Raw genomic sequence first — 22,048 nt, 5'->3', positions numbered from 1 at the left:
CCTCATGCTTGACTAATGCCTATACAAATTATCCTATCTCATTCAACCCATCTTTCAAGCCGTCTTGAGTCACGAATAAAAAAAAAGACAAATGAAAAGTACGTTCTACGCTTAACGTAAAAAAAATAAAAAAATATAATAATAATAATAATAATAATAAAAAAGAAACTTTGCAAAGCGCCTTTAAAGTTCGTCTAAAAAAAAACATTTAGCGCACAAAAAAGATTCGCAAATATTTGGCACAAAACGAAAAGGAGCAGCACAAAAAGGCAGCCCAGAACACGTTTTCAACGACCAGACCTGGGCGCCAAAAATAATAACGCCCAGCCCTGGGCGCCGTTCTTGCTTATCACTTTTCAACTCCCAATTCCTAAAAGTGTTCGTATATTTTCCTATATACAACGGAAGAATAACGAACACTTGGGGGTAGAAGATCATATAAAATACGCAAAATACGCGCGCTCCAAAATTTTCGTAGACTTATTTCACCCTATTTCAAACATTACGATTCCACTCGAACGTACTTGTTTAAAATCGGCATTCTAAGAAACCATTTTCTGGCTAAGAACTACGCAAGACCTGATTCCAAATTAAATCTATTTAAGGCGGATACGTAGGCAATCCATGATTCGGTCCAATCAATTTGCAAAAATTTTAAAGCCTATAGAATAACAAGAATAAAAAATAGAGTCCCTTATTGAAATTTAATTACTTGCAATCCAAATCGAAAGAAAAATTTAAGTCAAAGGAAGAATCCAAGTCATCAAGATGCCAAAATGAGCACACATCGAAAAATAATAAGGGCACGTACCCTTGCCATAAGGAGCACTCACACTCCTAGGCACTTAGCCAATACTCAAAAGATCGCTTTGCCTCAATTGAATGGGGGCTAGCGCGAGCGTCCATGACCTCTAAAGTACTCGACTTGACCCTCCCTAAAGCAAAGTAACTCACTTAAAGACCTTCTTTCACCACTAGACACAATCATAATCGCCAACAAGTAGTAAAGGCAGTAAGCTTGCAATAAAGAAGATTGTTCTACGGCATCGCCCCATCGTTCCTTCGAACTCAGGGCACCCGTTCATGGTAATTCAAATGCTTGCGAATCCCCTTTTGAAAAAATCAGACATTGTCAATAGGACTTGGCACTTAACCAAGGCTCACCCTACTCAGACATATGACACAGGCATCTAAAATCGAAATCTTAAAGAATCATTAATGAGAAGACATAATAGCAACTGGGGGCTAAAAATTGAAATGAAAGAACTAGGGAAAGAACTAAGTATACCTTGACCTTTTGTGCAGACATACACCAAGTAAATCTAAGTCAATTTGAAAGCGGTTTATATTCCCGCAATTCTGGAAAAGATGGCCCTAAAAGCCTAAAGCATGTGCCACACGGGCACAAGTAATATCTTGACGCCTGCACCCTGGCTTCCAGCAAATCCTTAGACAACATTCCGAAAATCGTAACAGTATTTTGATTCACTCATGTAATCATGTACGAACCCTTCTATAAGTCAACTTACTTGGGACACCTCGGATTGTACACAGTAGGACTCGGGCTTCAAATAATTTTCAAAGACTTCTTCGAACATAATAAAGTTTCGTTGGTTTAAGCTAAGTATGCGTTTATTTAGATGTTGCAAATGAGTAAAAAAGATTTCTAAATATGATTATGGGTAAAGAAAGGCACCTAGCTTTTGGTCAAGGCACACTTCAACATGTGACTACCTTGACCATGGCAATGTCGCACAATACGACAATTACAAGAGAAGTAGCAAATCACTACTCGAACGTACCTCGCACTAAACGAGTCTGGTTCAAACTATTCATGATCCATGTCACCATGAATGCATAAAAACGTATGCCAAGCATTATAGCACCGAGCCAATCCTGTAGCTACAATTGGGGGCTTGAGAAAGACACTCTAAAAATGCTCGAAATAACGATTTTATCGCAAATTCTCGACGCTAATTCTATACACACGTCATAGGGGCACAATCCTAAGGTTCGATCGTGTAAAACGAACCTTAGAATGGCTACAACCCCTCCCAAATTCTAAGCGCTACTTAGAATATATAAAGTCACCCCACTAACAAGGGTAACTGAAAATCGCGAGTCACCAAAACTCCGATCAAACTACTGCACATAACGCTCGCCCTACAAGCGCCCGTTACACAGTCTACGCGAAAGAAAAATCAAGGATAAAAAAAAAGAAAAGAAAGAAACATCTATGAATCCTCGCATCGAACGAAGTAATAAGCCGTGCACACCCACGCAGAAGGTGCTACACTTGTTCGAGCACCTGAACAAGGCATGATGAAGTACTCCAATGCAAAAAATAATAATGATATCCCAACACTTGGAGGAATGTTCTAAGACACGCTGTTAGGCCACACAAGCCTACGTCGCACCATAAGTTCAACCGTCCCACGGTACAAGTCTAAAAAAAAAGAGTAAGACATATTGCTCTAATGCGGGCACGACCAAGAGCATGAGGCAAAGACTACTTATCGCCCAAATTCAAAACGCAAGCCACATGACTTCTACATTAAGGATTGAAGGTAGCAAAATATTACCTACCAGGAAGGGATAGCTCGCACCTACACGAGCGGGACCCCAAGGCATCTTTCTCGAAAGAACCTACAAAAATCGTACGCCAAAAGGAAGCATCCCAACATGCATACTTGGGGGTTCCAAGCTACGAAACGACCGTAGAAAAATAAAAAAAATATATACACGATCAAAGTCTTACACCTCAAGGTATGTTCCTCGGGCCATATTGACTCGCCCAACTATTGCAATAACTGTACGCCTTAAGAGCGGCAGTTCCTGTAAATAATTGCCCCAAAGCGACAAACACCGTAGTCCACCAATCGGCTACGGCTTCTCGAGAAATCATCACGATCACTCAACTCATTGTGATCTCTAATAAAATTCTACGTTCCAAAAAAAAAAGAAAAACAAAGAGAAGAGAATACGTAGAATTTCCAAGTGAAATAAACGAAAGAACAAGAGGCCAACTGTGTCATCAAAAGACCAGCCCAAACAATATTTTCAACGCCCCACTTGGGCGTGAATTATTTCTAACGCCCAGGCCTGGGCGCCAAAAATGAGCCCAGGCCCAAAAGAAGCCCTGACTTCTATAGGGCCCTGCCGTATCCATTCGACTCGAAAATTGCCGATTTCTTTACTGAAAGTCGCACCTCACGGCTTTGTTAAGAGTAGCACACCACTACAAAGATCGCTCGCACTTACGAGCACGATCCCAAACACGATCAAGGACATTACAAAATGCGTATCCCCAAGGAACCTCTTTGACAAGAAATGACTGTCAAGCACGAGTGCTTGGGGGCTCGAAAGAAAATATATATTTCAAAAGAGAGTATGCAAAGTTAAAACAATATTCCCAGACTACGCTATACGAAGTCCCGTGTTTGGATAATCTCAAAAGATAAAACCGGATTACGACCTCAAGACAAAGGTCGCCGTTGATACTTATACATAGTCCCCTAATCAAGGACCCAGGTAGTGGAAAAATTAAGCCGTAAAGCCTAGCTCAAAACCATGAAAGATGATGACCACAAGACAATGGTCCGTCTAAGCACGTTGTCAACCCACATTCAGGTTGCAACTAAATCCGAGCATCCCTCGAAAGAATTCGCTCTTACAAGAATGAATAAAAAGAAATTCTCAAAATAAATCACAAGAACAAATGAAATAGGGACTTGCCCACCTCAATCGGGCAAGATCGCGGCACGTGCCACGCGAGTCCCAAATCGAAAAGACGAATTCAAGTTCGCTCACCTCCAGCGGGCGGGGCGTCCACCCTTAGCGGACAGGGCTCGCCCACCTTCAGCGGGCGGGGTCTACGTCACAAACCGCGTAGGTCCTTATTTTCAAAACATCAAAACAGATTCGTCCACTTCTATCGACGGGGTGTCCACCCTCAGCAGACAGGCTCGCCCACCTTCAGCGGGCGGGGTCTGCGTCACTAACCACGCAGGTCCTTAGTCGCTGCAGCGATAACTTTTCCCAGTTTATCCTTTTCCAAAAATCAAAGGATGGTTTCCCTTTTCCAAAAATCAAAGATGGTTTTCCTTTTCCAAAAATCAAAGGATTGGTTTTCCGCTTTTCCAAAAAAAAGCGATGTGCTAGATTTTTTCTTCGTTTTACAAGGGGGTTTTCTCGTTTAGCTAACCCTGAATATGAGAATCTTTAAAAACATTTTACCTCGTGATTAGGCTTGGCCAGGCCTAGTTACACTTTATAGCTTTGATTTCGAAAACATCTTTAGATACTTCCAATGACAAAGTGAGGGAGTTTCTATACTATCAGTTAACAAATTCCAATGGCGTGTGAGGAATGTGTTAACACTTCAAGTGATAACCCTTAAGTCAAATGTTATCACTTCGGGGCTCGTGAGACCCTCGCAAAACAGGTCACATACACCATGGCTTGTATGACGCACTCCGTCTAGTACTTTGACCATCGTCTCATCTCGAGACTCAGTCAAAGTGGGGGCTAACTGTAGACACCTACTTTTGTCCCCATTCCCGAAAGGGAAGGTTCGATGATGAGAACATAAATCTCCACTTGGCAACGCATCTCCTATAAAATAACGGATCTCAATCACCCTTTCATTTCAGCCAAAGCTGCTATTTGTAGAAACCTGCTAAGAATAGTAACTGCCGTAAAAGGTAGTTGTTAAAAGTGGCAAAGTCATAAAAGATAGAAACCTGTCAGAATTAGGTGTTGCACTCCAACATAAATCCTAAAAGAGATAGAATTTGCATTCCTGGTATAATTCGAAAATAAGAGTTACGTATTAATTAAATTCCCAACGAACCTAGAGTTCGTAACGGGCCCAGACGCATTCCGTCATAAGTTAATACGCACTAAAGGACTCGGATAAATCTCAAAAGCTACGTGTTCTAAGAGTCCAAATCTGACAAAGAACTCGGTCCAGATCCCATTTTCAACGCCTGGGTCTGGGCGCCAAAATCTTCGGCGCCCAACCCTGGCGCTGAAAATGCTTGGGGCCGTTTTATCTCCGGATTCTTTTTGGATTCGTATCTTAAAATCTATCTTTCCACACACTCTTTTCCTATAAATACAGCCTAAAACCGACGTGAAAATAACACACAGTTCCATAATATGAGTATTGACTCTAGCCTTAAGCCTAAGCCTCACTGTGAGGGGGTCGAAAAAGCACGAGGCTAATGCGTGACCTTGTCCCTCGTGGGTGTGACGTTTCTGTTTGTCAAATCAAGTGTAATTGGATTTCCTGTGAGTTTACACCCAATTAACTAGTAATATAGGAGTCGCCATTCAGTTTTTAACGACAATGAGAAAAACTGACAAAACCCGGTTATCGTGACATAAAGGGAGTGAAATTATGTTTGACCACGACGGCCATAGGTTCCCTTGTGATCCCTGGTGTGGGGATCTCTCAACATACACCCGCAAGGTAGAGATTGAGGGTTCGGGGGACTGTAACTACCGAGAGGAGTACTCGCTCTTCAATAACTCCAGAGGCAGGATATCCTTACTAGCTCAGCATAAATAATTGAAGGGACATGCGTTAACTATTAAACTAATCTGAGTTGATTTTAACAATATGCAACATATAGTACTAGATCGAACGCGATTATCTGATTTAGATTGTTTTAAGGGACCTAGCATGATAATCCAATTTCCCGACATATTATCTTTATTAGGCGTGATAGGACAATCAGATTTAATTAGTTTAACAGTTCATAAAAGGGCGAGGAAAGCAATTAAATCATGCGAAGGGGCACATTACGACGCACCCTTGAGAGGTGCGTCACGGTTCTCATAAAACTAACCACTTTGACTTTGCTATTTCTCCTTTTATTTAACGAATCTCAAATTACGGGACAGGATACGTTCTGTTCGATGTTTGGATCGATTGCGACAGAACGCGTGATCAGTTTTGCAGCGTGAGGCTTAGGCTTAGGGGTTTAGAGTCAATACTCAGAATAATAATTGTGTGTTGTTCTTTTCACGTCGAACTTAGGGCCCTATTTATGGAAAAGAGTTCGTGGAAAGATAGAATTGTAGAACTCTAATCCACGAGGAATTAGGAGAAAACACGTACCCGGGTATTTTCAGCGCCCAGAGCCAGGCGTTGAAAATAGGGTCTGGGCCGTTTCTTTGTCAGATTAGGATTCTTAGAATCCGGGGTGTATGAGACTTTAATCGAATCTTTTAGTGCGTATTAATTTTATGATGGAATGCATCTAGGCCCATTACGAACTCTAGGCTTGTTAGGATTTTAATTAATACGTAACTCTTATTTTCGAATCGTATTAGGAATAGGATTCTCTCGCAATTTCTATCTCATTTAGGATTTATGTTGGAGTGCAACACCTAATTCTGACAGGTTTCTATGTTTTATGACTTGCCACTTTTAACAACTACCCATTACGGCAGTTACTATTTTTAGTAGGTTTCCATAAATAGCAGGTTTCTATAAATAGCAGGTTTCGGGTGAAATGAAAGAGGGAATTGAGATACGTTATTTTATAGGAGATGCGTTGTCAAGTGGAGATTTATGTTCTCATCATCGAACCTTCCCTTTCGGGAATGGGGACAAAAGTAGGTGTCTACAGTTAGCCCCCACTTTGGCTGAGTCTTGGAGTAAGACGATGGTCAAAGTATTAGACGGAGTGCGACACACAAGTCATGGTGACCTGCTTTTGCGAGGGTCTCACGAGCCCCCGAGAGATAACATTTGACTTAAGGGTCGTCACTGGAAGTGTCGACATATCCCTCACGTGTCATTGGGATTTGTCAACGGATCGTATATAAAGTCCCTCACTTTGTCATTGGAAGCATCTAAAGAGGCATAGAAACTCCCTCACTTTTTCATTGGGAGTAGCTACGAATGTTTTCGAAATCAAAGCTATAAAGTGTAATTGGGCCTGGCCAAGCCCAATCACGAGAGTAAAAAATGTTTTTAAAGATTCTCATTTTTAGGGTTAGCTAAACGAGAAAACCTCCTTGTTTTTATGGGACGTAAAACGAAGGAAAATCCAGCACATCGTTCTTTTTTGGAAAAACGGAAAACCAATCCTTTAATTTTTGGAAAAAGGGAAAACCGTAAAAAGTTATCGCTGCAGCGACTAAGGACCTGCACGGTTAGTGACGCAGACCCCGCCAGCTGAAGATGGCGAGCCTGTCCGCTGAGGGTGGATGCCCCGTCCGATAGAAGTGGACGAATCTGTTTTGATGTTTTGAAAATAAGGACCTACGCGGTTTGTGACGTAGACCCCGCCGGCTGAAGATGGCTAACCTGTCCGCTAAGGGTGGACACCCCGTCCGATAGAAGTGGACGAATCTGTTTTGAAATTTTTTTGTGCTTTTTTGAAAATAAGGACCTACGTGGTTTGTGACGTAGACCCCGCCGGCTGAAGATGGCGAGCCTATTTTGAATTTGGAAGACTTTATTTTTCGAAAACTAAGGACTTGCGCGGCTAGTGACGCAGACCCCGCCCGTTGAAGGTGGGCGGGCCCATTTTGAATTTCTTACTTTCTTTTCATTTTGCCTATGTAGAAGGGCTTTTGTGTTTGCAACCTGTTGGTGGGTCGCAATATTTCCTGATTAAGTGTGTCCTATAAGTGGGCCCACACTGTGTATATTTCTGTTAACGATATTAGTCCGGGAACATGATTTTAACCTTGCACACTCTTTGTTGGAGTATATATTTTTTCGCGAGCCCCCAAGCGATTGGGCTCGCCGGTCATTTTTTGCCAAGAGAAGTACGTAGCTTATAATATCTTTTAATCATGTCTGGGATCATGCTCGTACGTGCGAGTGACCTTTATAGTGGTATGCTATTTTGACGAAGTCGTGGAGTGCGACTTCAGTTTTCGGGCGACAAAGTTTATTTTCAAATAAGATTCGGTTTAGCTTGGCCCGGATTAATCTTTTGACAAACAAACATTTTTCATTTTGAGAAACCAACGACTTAACAATATATTTTTTGGTGTTTCGAAGAATGACCTTGATATTTATTTTGCTCATATTTGTTTTAAAAAATGTACACATATATTCCTTGAGACGAGTCTAAGTTTTGACCAAGTTTTAACATTCATTTTTGATATTTGGGTGCTAAAGGTGCTTTTGGGCTTGATCTTAATTGCAAGAGGACCTCGCGTCTAGCGACACGGCTTTAAGTCCTTTCCTGTTCCGCGTTTTGTGAAATCTGGGCCTTGGGCTGCATTTTCAGCGCCCTAGGAAGGGCGTTAATTATTTCGGCGCCCAGCCGTGGGCGCTGAAAGTCCTCTCCTGGCGATTTTTGGTTTTCAGATTTCTTTACGCGTTTCCGAATGGGATCAGGATGTCACTTGATGTCTTCAGCTATATATAGGGGCTAGATACGTCCCTATTTTCTATCACTCTCAATTTTCTTCTCTCTTGTAATTGCTGCGTTTTTAATTACTCCTTGCTTTCGTTATGTCGATTCCTCCTTTCTCACTCCAACGGGCTGTTAGGCGTTGGCTACGAGCCCTTACTCCTACAGAAAAGGCTTTGTTGAAAGAATACCACTTAGAGGTACTTTTAGGCTTACAACAAATTAATATTGATTATAACTTCCTGCATGCATCCCTAGGCTTTTGGGACTCCGATCATCATGTTTTTGTCTTTTGGGGCAACGAAATATGTCCTTTGCCAGACGAATTTGCCGCGATCCTTGGTTATCCTACTAATGCTACTCCTGCCACTCCTAGCACCATTGAAGAGGGTAAAATAACCATAGGGACTTTCCTAGGACTAGATGCTAACATGCTTGCTGAGATTGTTGTGGGTGATGGGGTTAATTTGGCAAAGCTTGTAAAACACCACTTTAGACCTAGCAAAAATATGATTGAACAAAAATTGAACATTCGAGCCCTTGTATTTTGCTTGTTGAATCATCATTTGCTGTCGAATAACAATGGTGAGTTCGGTGACATAAGGTTGATCCCCTTGATTAGCCAAATGGAAAGCTGCTATTCTATCATACCATTGGTTGTTGCCGAGACTTTGCTGATTGCGGATGAACTGAAGAAGGATGCCAAATCTGAATATTTTAAGGGGAGCCCCCTATTACTGCAGGTAATTGATCTTTTCCTTGCGCATCTTTTTTTTTTGCATTCTTTTTTACTCGTCCTGCCTGGAGCTGAATTTCAGCGCCCAGGGCTGGGCGTTAGAATTTTCGGCGTCTAGTCCTGGGCGTTGAAATTACGCCCCAGGCTTCGTTTGTTTATTTATTATTTTTTGATCTGATTGTACCCGTTTTTTGCAGATTTGGCTCATGGAACGACTTAGGTTATTAGAAATTCCTGCCGATCCTAAACACTATCGCCCTATAGCCTTGGGTAACCGGAAGTGTTTGCACCGAGGCCAGGACGAGGCCGAGTGGACCTCCTTTTTTACTCATTGTATCTGTTCTATTAAGTGGGTGGTACCGTGGTGGGGTTTGACTACTATGACGGGGGGTTCTGATGTATCGGTTTATGTTTCTTTGTTGGGGCTATCCCGGCCCATTTATATCTTTCCTTACCGAGTCATGCGTCAATACGGCTTAAGGCAGACCATCCCCTTTTCTGATACGGTACCACCTAAAGTAGCGGCCTTTTCACAAGCACGGGTTCAAGCACGGGCTAAGTATTATGATGGTCTCCCGCGTTGGACCGTAACTACAAATGGCTTTGTGGGTCTTTCTGAAAACTACAAGTTGTGGATGAGTTCCGATGATAAAGCTGTGAGGACCGAGGCTCGAAATGGAGAGCCGGCTGAGCTTTTGATACCACGTATTCGGGTTAGGTATGAGGGCCGTGATTCCGCCAATCCTCGCACCCATGGTATTAAGACTGTGAAAGCTCGTCCTGATCGAAAGCGAAAGGAAGTTCCTCCCCGTTCCAGTTCTAGGCCTAAGAAGATGCCTAACATGAAGGGGTCTGCCATTGCTAAAAGAAATGCAAGCTCTCGCGGAGATCGTTGCCGGAACAATGTATGGGTTAGGAAGGCTAAGCCGCCTGTAGAAACAGTGACTAATCTAGTTGATGTTGATAATCCTTCTCCCACCATTGTCTGTGCCCTTGAGGCTGAGCAGGCTGTAAATGTTCAAACTGGGAATGTTTCTGAAGCCTCGGCATCTTTGGAAGTTAGTATCCAGGAGCCGGTTCTTATGGAGATTGATATAGGGGCAGTGCAGAGACCTGTGGGGGTGGACCCTGCGAACATTGCCCTCTATAAGACTTTATTTGATGATCCGGAAGAACTAGAGTAGTGTAGTTCTTACTAGGGTGTAGGTGCCCTTTATTTATTTAAGTTGTGTTTGTTTTTCATTCCTAGCACTTTTGTTTTCCTTCTTATCATTTTTTAATAAAGGCGTATTTTAGTTCTACTTTCATTTTTTGCTTCTCCTCTTTTTTCATTTTATGTATGTCTAACACTTTTGCACAATGTATATATATTTTGCTATTTTAATTGGACCGAATCCATAAATAAGATTGCCTACGTATCTTTGTTAGAATCAGGTCGTGCGTAGTTCTAGCTAGAATAAATTCTAGGATGCCGGATCTTAATAGATATGCCCTGAGGTAGAAACATATTTTTTAATCGGTCAAATGAGTGAAGTATCATCATTATTTTCGTCTGCTGTTTTCGCCGTGAGCCGCGTATAAAAAATGAAATTCCATGTGTTTTTTGTACGGCTATTTTTTTTGGAGTGGTACGCATATCTGGATACGTGCTGTACCCCCCAAGTGTTCGTTATTTTTCCGTTATGTGCGGATAAAATGACGAGCACTTGTGGAAAAAAAAATTTAGGCAGGCAGAGAGTTTCAACGCCCAGGCTGGGGCGTCAGAGATTTCGGCGCCCAACCCTGGGCGCTGAAATTGATTTCTGGGCGGTCGTTTTTGACGCTTTGCTTCACATATTCTTGCATTTATTTCTTTGCTTTTTACTCGTATTAAAATCAATTTTGAGGCTATTTCGGAGGCTTTTTTTTTACTGTTAGCGTGAGACGCATTTTTGTCCGGATTAATTTTTCCTATTCGTGACTTGAAACGGTTTTGAGAATCGGGTTAGTGTGTGGAAGATATGAAGATCTTTGTGTAGGCTTTTGAGTGGGCTAAGGTGCGTGTTGATGCCGGGGGCGGTGTTTATTTTTATGAGTTTTTTTCTTGAGCAACATTTGCATGGTTTGGATTTGATTTCCTTTTGATTTCTTTGGGTTGCATGGGGTAGACCCTCATGTTTAGGTAATATGATAATGTGGTTCTCTTTTGGGGTTTGATGAATTTCGATGTCACGATTCAAGACCGAGTGGGCCTTGTTTATTGGGCCTAGAGTGGGCCGCCTCTTTGCAAGTACGTTTGGTGCTCATTTAGTGTTAGAAATAAAGTTTTTAGGAGGAATATTACGCCTTTATTAATTCGGAAAGTAAGGAAAACACACTGAAATAAAATTAACCTATATTCTAAGGGGTCTTAGGACCATCTAAAGCCTTTTATTTTTTCTACCAATCTAAAGAACTACTAGGCGCTTTTTACTATGGTGCTCTATATGGCTCAAGCCTTGGGTTTAGTCTCGTAAAACTTTGGTCCTTCACCGGTACTCATCTTGAATTCTATTCCTTTTGCGTTGACCCACTGATATGTCTTCACCCATCCGTTCTCGATCTCTTCTAGTGTTGATGCAGGAGAGATTAACCGGGTTGGATCGAAACCTTCATCTTGTAAAGCTAGGATAGTCATTACAGTCTCGTCCTCCATAGGCCTCGATTCGTTAAACAATGTCCATAGAGCCTGGTTGTCCAATATTTCAGCTGTTTTGGTCTTGGTGAGGTGGGGTGCCTCATCCAAGGTGTGGCAGTCATGGAAAATTTCAAATCCGGGTTTTAGCCAGCCATCCTGAACGAAGGGTTCAGGGAAATCACAGCATGAGTGTTCTCCTCCTTCCCAAATGAACATCCCGTTAAGGGTCCTTTGATATGGGGGAAGGAGGGTGGTTTGTTTGGCCTTGTTGAGGCGTAGCCTAGACAGACGGTCAGCAATATCTTCCTCTGTTGGTTCATAGCCTAAGCCAAAGGGAGTAGATTTGTTGGGTAAAGGATGGAATGTGTATTCCTTCTTCCTTATGCCCAATGGGGTTCCTGGGAAATAACCTTGAGCTAACAGCATTCTAAGGACGACTCGGGATGCGCGCGGGTCTAGGAATGCTGGATCATAATTTTCGACGAACTGGATTGCTTCATCCATTTGAAACCCATAAAGGTCGTCTGCAGTTTCAGCCGTTCCAACCATAATACAATTGACGTCGAGGGGAGGGGCGCGGATTTCCAGTATTACCCCGTTATGGTTACGTTTAACCATTTGGTGCAAGGTAGAAGCCACACCTCCCACGTCATGGAACCAAGGTCGCCCCAAGAGGAGGTTGAAAGTGGGCTTAATGTCGATTATTTGAAACTCTGTGGTGCGTGCCACAGGCCCGGTTTGTATTGTAAGGTTGATTTTTCCCAACACAGGCCTTCGAGAGTTATAGTAGGCTCGTACCCCTTGCGTGGAGGTTTGGAAGTCATCGTTTCCTAGCCCCAAGCAATGGGCGGTTCGTAATGGGCAAACGTTAACCGCTGAACCGTTATCTACGAGCGCTAGGGGGATGTTTTGTCCTTTGCATCCGACCACTAGATAGAGGGCTTTGTTATGAGTACCCCCCTCCTTGGGCAAGTCTTGGTCAGTGAAAACTATGGCCTTTTCTCCAGCATCTCTCTTGACGTGGCTAACCAATGAGTCAGGTGTGATATCTGTAGGTACCGAGATGAGGTCAAGTGAGCGGATAAGCTTTTTGCGATGTTCCTTTGAAGTACACATGAGGTCCCAGATGGTAATCTCGGCCTTGGTTCTTTTTAGCTGCTTCAAGAGAGGATTTTTAATGACTTCCGCGACGGTGGTGTGCCGTCCATTCTCAGGAGTTTGTCTGACTGGGATATCGTCCATAGGGGGTGGGCGAATATCCGATTGATACATCCTTCCGGATCGGGTGAGATTGTCAACTTCAGGTTCCTGAGGGGTGGTGTCAATGAGAGCATACCCGGGCCAGGTTTCAGTAAAGAGGTCCTGGCACGAGACTTGAGACAGGTAGATATCTTCAGCATCATCATCCCACACACCGCACACTTCTCCCTCGATTCGATCCATAGGGACCACAGCGAGTGGTGCACCTTGAGGTGTAATATACACCGTAGGGTCTAAGTTCTCATTTTCTGGTTGGTCGAGAGAGAGGTGACAAGAGCCGAGTGGGCTTTTGTTGTTGTTGGGTTTGCCAACATTAGGGAGCGGTATCACTTCATCCTCTATCATGTCCTGGATCGTATGTTTTAGGCCCCAGCAGTTTTCAGTGTCATGCCCATTTTCTTGATGGAATTTGCAGTAGGTGCCTTCGACCCAATATTTGTTCTTGACAGGAGGGTCACGGGTGGGGCATATAGGCCTTAACTTTCCTTGATTGGTTAGTCTTTCAAAGGCTTGTACCAAAGTCGATCCGAGTGGGGCAAAATTTCGGTCTCGGACCCATCTTCCAGGGTTTCTTCGGGCGGGAGTTTCCTCTACGGCATGGACTTCTTGGGCTTGGGATGTGTTGCCCCTGTTGTAGGTGTTGCTTTTGTATGCGGGTTTACTTTGTATTGTTTTTGCGAGGTCGTCCTCGATTTTTATTCCCACATATATCACTAGAGGAAAAAACCTTATAGGTTGCTCAACAAAAGTTGCCCTTATTAAACAAGTGCAACCTTTAAGAACAAAAAAATTAAAAAAATAAAAATCTGAAATTTCCCTCTAAACAAACGCAACTTTTAACCTAGTAATTGAAAAAAAAGAAAAAAAAAACCCCGGCCTTTCCTCCCTCAACGTCTCTCTCACCCAGCAACCCGTCTCTTCGCCGCAGCAACCCATCTCCCTACTCCCTCTCTCTCTCTTCGACGCAGCATTCGAGTTCGAGGAATGAGAAACAAGTCACCGACGATTCGCGAGGAAGAGGAACCGAGTCAGTAGTCACCGAGCAGGCGAGCCGTCGAGGCATCGAGCACCGAGGAAGAGGAGGAGCCACCGTTTTCATCATTTAAATTCTATCCGAGCATCGTTGAAGCCCGATTCAGCAGTCGAGCACCGGCGAGGCGTCGAGGCGTCGAACACCAAGGAAGAGGAGGAGCCGAGCACCGAGGATTGAGGAAGCCCGATTCAGTAAGACAACAACCGTGACTCGTGAGGTATTGTTGATTTGTTTGTATTTATTAAACATAAAATTTTAAACTATTGATAATAATTGAATATTTGAATTGTGATTTGTGAATTTGTGAGTTGTAATATATTAATAATTTGTGAATTGTGATACTTAAGTAATTAAATTGTGAATTTGTGAATTAGGACTAAGATTTAGGAATTGAATTGTGAATGTTGATGTTGATTGAATTAAATAAGATGTTGATTGAATTAGGAATTAAGATTTAAATAATTGAATTGTGAATTGTGAATTGTGAATTGAATTGTGAATTTGTGAATTAGGAATTAATATTTAGGACAATCTTATCTCCTGGTTTTGAGTCGTGCACTGCCGTCTGTCATTCCATAGCCTTTCTTGTTTAGAGTAATGATACACCTCAGTTTATGTGCATTTTATTAAAAAGTGTCTATCGTACATCCAGTTAGGAACCAAAAATCTTCCGTCATTGTGTGTCTATTGCACTGATATTTTTAGCTTTTAGAAATTCTCACTTGTTCTTTTAACTTATGAAATTACTAATATGAATTGTTTCCCTATAATCGATGAGCTTTGCTAGTGGTTATGAAGTCATATTTGGAAAATCTTGAAGCCGCAACCACTGGAATCTACTCCATTTAAAATAGTAGAAGAAGTCAAGGATTTAAAGGAGTTAAATGCTAATCAACTAATTAAGGAGAGCAAACGAAATTGCTGTAAGTATATGTTTTCGCACAATACCCTTGGTTGCTCTAATATATGTTTTCTTCTGACTCCCTTAATTTTTCTAAGAGGAATTGCTATTTAAAGATGATTGTTTTTATAACTGTCACTACTGCAAGAAGTGGCAAGCCTTATAACACATATAGGAAGACTTACCTAGTTAAAAACAAGAAGGATGGATGGTTCTAGGAGTTCTAAGGTGCTCGCTGCATGTTAATTGAAATGTGTGCTACTTTTTCTATATTTATATATGCATTACTGTCTTGGCTAATGTGTTTAACATATATTTGCACTTTAATTTAATTCATTTTTATCAAAACCACTATAGTACAATTGATTATAATCACTAACCAGGTTGTTGTAATTGTTTGAAGTTTGGAGAAGATAACTAATCCAAATATACTTTAGTTTAGCATTGTTTTATAAAGTTGCAGCCCGATATTTCTGAATCGTCTTTTAGCATTGTGATCATTTAGCATAATCAAGAAGTAGTTTGCGCGGAATAATTAGTTATTGTAATGGTTCTTGTACAATGAGGACTGCATCGATACTAAGAATTTGGTAACTTGTAGTAGACTACGATGGGCTGTCGAAAAGAAGAAACGCCGTGCAAACAAAGATTGCTGGTGGTAACTAATTGTCTTCCAGTCTCAAAAGTAAGGATGTGTGACGATAACTGAAAGCTAAATATTAATGCAGGAGGGATCGTAAGTTCTCTCATGGATGAGTATCATATTATATATTGATCATGGTTGATTGAAATTAAAATTTGTGACTGTTGCGCGTTCCTCTGATTGCTTGAATTTGGACATGTAATCCAAACGATGAAACGGTTTATCATTCTGGTTTTGGAATGTTGTAGGTTTAGTGCATCTTCGTGATCTTTTTGTTTAATCAGAAAGGGAAGGTGGTAAGTAATTTACTTTGTCTGTTTTCGCAGGTTCTAATGGCTTCGAGGTCAAATGGATAGGATGGGATAGGGAGAGTGTAACTGTTAAAGTTGGACAGAAATCACTTACAAAAGCATTGACGGATGAAGTTGGACAAAACTCTCTCAATATTGAATATGTAAGTATGTCAATACTTGTGGAGACTAAAACACATTTATCTCTTTGTCTTGCTGTGTTGTCAAACAGATTTGTTTTAGCTAATTGTCAAACATATTTGTTTTAGCTAGTTATATAAGACACATTACTCATTACATTTTGTCTTGCTGTGTTGAATTTCAGAATATGCATTAGGGATACCCTACTGAAACATCTGTGTTATTATATGTGCTTGAGGTTGTTTTTAAGGTCTGAATTGAAATTTGTTATTCTTCTAGAGAGCTAATGCAGATTGGTGATCAGACGTTTCTTTATTGCTAGATAATTGGTTTACAGGAAGACTTGAATATGTGACTATATGCTCTATTCTCTTTGTTTATTGATTTGGATGATGAAGATTATTATCCTTGTTTTCTGTTTTTGGCTTAGTATTATTGATGCAAACTTCGGATCCCCATTCCCCCACCTTTAATATCCTCAATGCTTGATTTTTTGGATTTTTAATTGTTTGGTTGGCATAATTTATTGGATAAGTTAACTGTGGTTTATTAAAAGAATATGTTTTATAATTGCTGGAATAATATTTCTGGATTTATGCCAGGGGATAAACATTATTTTGTAAAGGATTTTGCAACCACCGTGGCTTCCTTATGACTGTGTCAGCTACTGGATCATCTATGGGAGGAGAGAACTGTAATTGAGAAAACCACCCTTGGACGTGAATCTGAGTTTGATCAGAAGGATGTTTTCGGTAAATTTCTATTCTCAGTATCACATGTGTATGAAAAAAATCATGAAAGTTAAATTCCCAATGGTTGCTAAACATGACAGGATTTTTGTGGTAGGGGGAGAGATTCCTGCTAATGAGTGGTTGTAGGTAACAATTTTAGTATGATATTTCAGAAAGGACAAGTTGTGATTGATAAATTCTTACCATGCTCATCAAAAATACATTCTTCCTTAAATCTATAACTATTGAACATTGTTCTTTGTAGATTGTAGAAATATACTTGCTTCCATATGATGGAAAATAGCTAACTTTTGCAACTTACCTAGAGACCTACAAGTCACAATTGATCAACTAGTCTAAATAAAACCCCAAACCAATGTCTTTTAGCATAAAATCTCCAAGTAGTGATGCTATTTGAGTTTCCAAGAAAAATGATAATAAGTCAGCATTTACAAATAAAACAATAAGAATTTATTAAGATAAAATAGAGATTTGAAAAAGTAAAAATAAAATAAAAATACTAATAATCACATTTGAGCTAAGGACTTTTCTATTTGATGTTACCTAAATAATAGGAGTTCTTGGTAGTCTAGAAGATGATAAATGGCTAATTTTATGATTATGAAATTAAATTGAAAAATATTGGAGTCTTATTATCAAAGCTTGGATATAATGATAATAGAAATGTTGTTGTCATTTTTATAAATACCAGTAAGCGTTTAGAAATTTTTAGTACTATCCACCTGCCACCTGCCACCTGCCAGGAGAAATATAACATCATGTAACGGGTAATATTGTTGTGGTTGTTATTAAATCAGCTTGTGGTAGTTTTAAAATTTTTAAACTGATGCTTTTGCACTTTACTTTTAGTCATTAGAAAGTTAGCTCTGCTTCTTTACTGCTTCTGTTGTTGCTTTGTGGCTCTGCTCTGCTCTCTACTGCTTCTGTTCTGATGTATTCTTCTCGTTCTGCTCTACTCGTCTCTGTACTTCTATGCTCTGCTACTGTTTCTGTACTACTTTATACTGTTGCTGTAGTTGACTAGTTGCTGCTGCAGTTGGCTCTGTAATGTTGATGTGGCAGCTGCAGTTGGCTCTGTATTGTTGTTGTTGTTGTTGTTGCTGCTGCTGCTGCACAACAAATAAATAGATAAGTAGAGCAGTAGCAGATCCATCGAGAATAGCCATAACATGATAACGTATAGCTTAAGGTCTCATATAATACAACAAACACTATATCATGATGTAAGAACAACTAAACAAATCCTAAATCATTAGAAAGAAAATCATTATTGTTGTGAATTGTGTAGATAGTGTTTAAGGCTCGTTCGATTCTTACATGTCATATTTTGACTAAAATAGTCGTTTTCGCTCCCAACACTTAACTAATGAACCAAAATAGGAATTCTAAAACCTTTGCAAGTTTAATACACTTAGTATTAGGTTGCCAATCCTTCTTCTCATCTACTTTGGTCAATTCAAGAACTTGAAATAAATCTTAGTAACCTCAAACTAAGCATATGAAACATAAAAAAAGTTTAGAAAGTGTCCTTAGGTTCATTTGTTGATATTTGGGATCGAAAATCCCACTTTTGGCCAAATATGACCTATATCGCGTCAAATGAGCCTTAGATGTGCATAAAGAACTTGAAAACAATCTTAGTGACCTCTAACTAAGCATATGAAACATAAAAAATATTTAGAAAGTGTCCTTAGGTTCGTTTGTTGATATTTGGGTTCGAAAATGCCATTTTGAGCCAAATATGACCTATATCGTCCCAAATGATCCTTATGAGTGCATAAAGAACTTGAAATGAATCTTAGTAACCTCTAACTAAGCATATGAGACATAAAAAAGAGTTAGAAATTGTCCTTAGGTGCATTTGTTGATATTTGGGATCAAAAATGCCATTTTTGGCCATAAATGACCTATATCGACCGAAATGACCAATAGGCGTGCATAACGAACTTGAAATGAGTTTCATAATCATATCACTAATCATATGAATCATTAAAAAGGTTTAGAATGTAGAAATAGGTTTGTTTGTTGGTAGTTGGGATCGAAAATGCCATTTTTGGCCATAAATGACTTCTATCGACCCAAATGACCCATAGGCGTGCATAACAAACTTGAAATTATTCTTATAAACATATAACTAATCATATGAATCATGAAAAACGTTTAGAATATGGAAATACGTTCGTTTGTTGGTAGTTGGGATCGAAAATGCCATTTTTGGCCATAAATGACCTTTATCGACCCAAATGACCCTTAAGCGTGCATAACGAACGTGAAATGAGTTTCATAAACATATAAATAATCATATAAATCATCAAAAAGGTTTAGAATTTGAATATAAGTTCGTTTGTTGATAGTTGGGATCGAAAATGCCATTTTTGGCCATAAATGACCTATATCGACGCATAGGCGTGCATAACGAACTTGAAATGAGTCTTGTAAACATATAACTAATCATATGAATCATGAAAAAGGTTTAGAATATAGAAATCGGTTCGTTTGGTTGTAGTTGGTATTGAAAATGCCATTTTTTGCCATAAATGACCTATATCGACCCAAATGACCCATAGGCATGCATCACGAACTTGAAATGAGTCTTATAAACATATAACTAATCATATGAATCATGAAAAAGGTTTAGAATTTGAATATAAGTTCGTTTGTTGATAGTTGGGATCGAAAATGCCATTTTTGGCCATAAATGACCTATATCGACCCAAATGACCCATAGACGTGCATAACGAACGTGAAATGAGTCTTATAAATATATAACTAATTATATGAATTATGAAAAAGGTTTAAAATTTGAATATAAGTTCGTTTGTTGATAGTTGGGATCGAAAATGCCATTTTTGGCCATAAATGACATATATCGACCCAAATGACCCATAGACGTGCATAACGAACTTAAAATGAGTCTATGAACATATAATTAATCATATGAATCATGAAAAACGTTTAGAATATGGAAATAGGTTCGTTTGTTGGTAGTTGGGATCGAAAATGCCATTTTTGGCCATAAATGGCCTATATCGACCCAAATGACCCTTAGGCTTGCATAACGAACTTGAAATGGGTTTCATAAACATATAACTAATCATATAAATCATGAAAAATGGTTAGAATGTGGAAATAGGTTCGTTTGTTGGTAGTTGGTATAAAAAATTCCATTTTTGGCCATAAATGACATATATCGACCCAAATGAGCCTTAGATGTGCATAAAGAACTTGAAATGAATCTTAGTACACTCAGAAAGTTGTTTTCGCGACCAATATAATTTCTGTTTTTGCATATGAAATTTAATTTAATTTATTGGTTTGCATGTACGTTGTTGTTTTAAAGGTTTTCACAACTACAAGGGAGGGCCCTTCACCAAAGAGGAGTTGGATGAAGTTCGAGACAAGTGGGCTACTTACTTCAACGATTGTGAATTACCCCAGTGTAATAATTAGAGCAGGCTTGTAGTTATCCGTGACTCTTACATTATTTTGTTATTTATCGATTTAATTGATTACATTTGAATTAATTCAGAAATATTATTGGAAATTTAAAATTTATATCATTTTTGAGGAATGTCAAGATGATGTTTGGTGAAACAGTATTTTATAAATTATAATGCAGGATTTTATATTGCAGATTTTTTTTTTTAAAAAAAAAAAAACTTAAAAGTTGCCCTTGTTTGCAACAAGAGCAACTTATGTGAAACTTATAAGTTGCCCTTGTATGCGACAAGGGCAACTTATAAGTTTCACATAAGTTGCCCTTGTTAAGGGCAACCTTTGATAATTTCACAAAAGTGACCCCCCATATGTTGCCCTTGCAATTGGCAACTTATAAGCCTATTTTAAGGGCAACTTATGATGTTTTTTCCTCTTTTGAAAGTGTCAAGTCCCAGGTACCTAAGGTGTTGTCTGTAAGCCGGGTCCAGGTTGTCAATGAATTTTTGGACCAATTCTGTTTCGGGAGGCCTATTGATTAGCTGGGCCGCCTGGTCCCTCCATCTAGCAAAGTAGGTTGTGAAACCTTCATTTTTCTTTTGGAAGAGAACTTCCAGCTCGCGCATGGTGACTTGAAAATCCATGTTCGACGAGTATTGCTTGATGAAGACATTGACAAAGTCTTCCCAAGTGGGGAAGAGCTTAGGGTCCTGGTGGTAGTACCATTTGAGCGGCACAGGTTCCAAGGACAAAGGAAAGGCAGGTAAATACATGGATTTGTCCACGCCTTTCAAGTTCATAGCATTCACAAAGCTCAATAGATGATCAAGAGGATTGTCCGTGGCTTTAAACTTTGGTAAGTCAGATGAACTAAACTTTTCTGGTAGTTTGCCAGGAAAAGGTTCAGGATCAAGGGAGAAGTACTTGCTCCCCATGGTTTGCCGTAGGACCATTTTTTCAATCCTCTTCTCGTTATCGAGGTCATTTTTGGCTTGCGCAGCCGCTAAGGCTTCGTTTTCCATTTTCAGTTGGCCCATGAGTTGGGTCATTTGGGCCATCTGGTCTCGCAATTCTTCGATGGACATGTTTGAGGGTGCGAATCGAGGTTGGGGAAGCGGAGATCCTTGAAATGAGGGATGACGGACGGAGCTTGGAGTCACTAAACCTGGTGTTGGCGATGTATCTTTGAGACGTACTAACCTTTGATTTCCCGATCGGCACCAAGTGGTAGGACCAGTCCTATGCATAAGATAAGCTAAAGTTTAGGCCCCAAAGTTTCAAGCATTACTTAGTCTAGACTTTGACTCTCTCTATTGGTTTCTTCGCTCTTTCTTTTGTTGGTACACTTTTGGTTCTTTCTTTTTGGTCATTCTTTGGATTTTCGAAACACTTGCCCATTGTGACATTCATAGTTATTGGCATGTTCGGTTTTGGTGCCGAGCATTGTCGTCGTAGGAGGCCTAACAACGACTCGAAGAGTTATTTATATATTTTTTAGTCGCTTTAAGAATCGAGTGCTTTTCATACGCCCTTGTAGCAATTTTTTACGAATGTTTTTTTGCTACATATTTATTGCGCGGGCACCGAGGCTGCTGCGCCTGACCAAATGGCCAGGCAGCAACTTCAGCGCCCAGCGTAGGGCGTGAGAAATTATGGCGCCCAGCCAGGGGCGTTGAAAATGCGTCCCTGGCTGGTTCTCGTTTTCTGTTTGCGTCTACTTTTGTTTATGCGACTTCGATTTTGCGTGCTTGCCTAATAACGTCCTTTACGCGTTGTGCAGCGTTTGTGGGATTCGTTACAGGCCATCCCGAGCGTCG

The 22,048-nt window shown here is 40.2% G+C and overlaps 2 long non-coding RNA genes across 2 annotated transcripts in view; one reads left to right on the top strand and one right to left on the bottom strand.

Annotated features, from left to right (window-relative positions):
• The window catches only part of LOC130463989 (uncharacterized), a 35,719-nt gene that overhangs the window by 10,023 nt on the left and 3,648 nt on the right, over positions 1-22,048 (bottom strand). The window lies entirely within an intron of this gene.
• On the top strand, positions 13,883-20,390 carry LOC130463988 (uncharacterized). Its single transcript, XR_008924271.1, has 5 exons — positions 13,883-14,286; positions 14,857-14,992; positions 15,940-16,067; positions 16,647-16,796; positions 20,137-20,390. It is a non-coding gene; the product is annotated as an uncharacterized lncRNA (long non-coding RNA).

Source organism: Spinacia oleracea, chromosome 6 (genome assembly GCF_020520425.1).
Source record: "Spinacia oleracea cultivar Varoflay chromosome 6, BTI_SOV_V1, whole genome shotgun sequence".
Lineage (NCBI taxonomy): Eukaryota > Viridiplantae > Streptophyta > Magnoliopsida > Caryophyllales > Amaranthaceae > Spinacia > Spinacia oleracea.
This window is presented reverse-complemented; position numbering and strand designations above follow the sequence as displayed.